Here is a 2525-nt window from a genome sequence, read left to right as displayed (position 1 = left end):
TCCTCTGTCCATTATTATAGAGAGGCTAATCAGGGTCAAAACAGGATTTGTTGCACATAATCTGAGTCTTTTTTGAAATTTTTTAGTGATTTTTTTACTGTAATGTTTGATAAATGCTCGTTAACAAAATTAAATTAATTTTTTATTCGTTTTATATATTTTGCAAAGATAACGATAGAAACAATTTTAATGAGTAAATTTTCCTCAAGTATACAGTTCTGTATGTAAAAAAGAACGTTGAGTGTTTTTTGACTCGATGGTTGGCTACCTTGGCTAAAAAAACATGAAAATGGAAATCTAGCGGGGATAAGGCCAACTCGTAGTGTAATAGTGTAACTGCTCCAAAATTTTATGGTTTCTGTTATGTTTTTGTTCTTATATTGTGAGCTTTAGAATATAAATAATATAGGTATGCATAAATGAAATATTTACATGAATACGTTGTGTTTAAAACTTTCCGCACATTTTGTGTATTATCTTTGTATATTAATAACCGTATGCAGAGACAAACTTTAAGGTGAGGTAAGTACATTCTATTGTCTTCACCTTCGGGTTATTTTCTGCATATGATATTAGAATGTACTTTCCTCACCTTAAGTTTTGTCTCTGCATACGGGTATTAGTCTACTTTGTATATTCTCAAACGTAAAATTTGTTTTTTTTTTCAATCTGTTGTTAAATGTCCTCAGCATGGGTAACCCTAGTAAGGTCAAATTATTTTCATTTGTGGAAAAAAATAATAAATAAATAAAAATATAAACAAATATATTTAAAACACAAAAAAAAAAAAAAACCAACTTTTTTATGTATTTTGCTATTATAAAAAATCTATCTTGATTGTTTTTCTTGTTAGTCACATTTAGCATTTTATTCTAGTATTTCGGAAACGGAAATATCATACGGAATTAAAAATTGTACTATTGACCCATCAATGTTTACGTTTACTTGTGAAAACACAAAATATTTATTTGAAATTCCTATTTTGGGGCATATAATGAATTCTTTCTACAAAAATATAAGTAAATATAGTACCCGTATAAAATGTAAACTCGGCAATCAGCTCTATTTGCCCCCAAATTGGGCTTTCAATGAGTGAGCCGCTGTTATTTGATTTATATTATTTCGGTTTTACTCTGGCGGCACACGCCAAAGAGTCGTAAATAATAATAACATTAGCAGAGAACGGAATCCGTTTTCCGTGCAATAGTACCTCTGAGAAGATGGAAGAAAGCGAGAAATTAGAATAAGCGAAGTCAATATTGACGAAATCGTTTCAAAAACGAGGCTATCTCTAATTGGAGTCCCGGAATACAGAACTGGAATTCCAATTATCACGCGACAGCTCAAAAATGTTAACGTTAAATGCTCGGAATTTTATGTAACAACAATATTAAAAGTATTACTTTATCAATGCTTTCAGAAATAAGGTCTAGTTTTCGTTGTATAAGCTAAATAAAGTAACAAACGGTTATTTTACACGCTAAGCTCAAACACAAAACTATGTTAGTCTTATAATTTATTTTCTTTTTCCAATAATGAGGAACATTAACGATCAAATATATGTTTAACGTTTCTTGTTATGCGGCAGCAAACAATTGAAAAGTTTCTGGTAAAAGCCAAAAAAAATTTAACCGTATAAACATAAGCTAAAATAAAAATAAATAACACGATAAAGCACACCATAAATGACGAAGCATTTATAATAATTACGCATTGTGCATAAATTTCCATAATAATTTATACGACGTCAGTTTCTAATATTACTCCTGTGATGTTTGTGAGTATCAGTAAGACACGCACAATATTTAAAAATACATTACTTTATCCAGAAAACCGTAACGCGTATCCCATTATACTTTTATTTTGTTTTAACCTCTTAACCGTTCAACAAAATTAATATCATATTAAATGGTTTGATCGCATGCGAGGTCCATGTTTTAGTTAAGTTCACTGAAATTGGAAAATTCGTCTAAAATGCCACAAACTATTTCCATATCTACTCTTTCTAAACACGAAGCATTCACATTCAAAACCAACTCTTCGTATTATAGTTTTAAATAATTTACGATCGACCATGTCTAGGAAATAAAGCTCATTATGTAATCATACGAAAAACACGTATCGTATTATAATTTTAATATAATGTTGGCAAACACTTATTGCGTCAAATTTATGTAACAAACGCGTCGGCTATATATTACTGATATTAAATTCAAACATACAAAATCATATTTCATTCTCCGTCCTCGGAGTTATTGTATAACGCTCTTAGCTACCAGGGTAGCATACAGAAGGGAAAAAGTTTTGAATACATTACCAAATCACCTACATAGTTCAGCACACACAACCGACTGGGGAATCTTACCTGTACCAACGTACGGGGTGTATCAAGCTGGGGCCGGGGATAGAGACTTGTTTCCATTTTCTGTCCGCCTGGTACAAGCCGATGCGACTAGAATACCAAAATATAACAGATGGCATATCGCACGGCCCGGCACCCGCCACGACTTGCTCAAACATTGCCT

The sequence above is a fragment of the Micrasema longulum genome, unplaced genomic scaffold (genome assembly GCF_059751315.1).
Source record: "Micrasema longulum isolate JH-2025_06_02 unplaced genomic scaffold, ASM5975131v1 h1tg001771l, whole genome shotgun sequence".
Taxonomy (NCBI): domain Eukaryota; kingdom Metazoa; phylum Arthropoda; class Insecta; order Trichoptera; family Brachycentridae; genus Micrasema; species Micrasema longulum.
The sequence above is the reverse complement of the archived record's forward strand: the minus strand, read 5'-3'. Positions refer to the sequence as shown.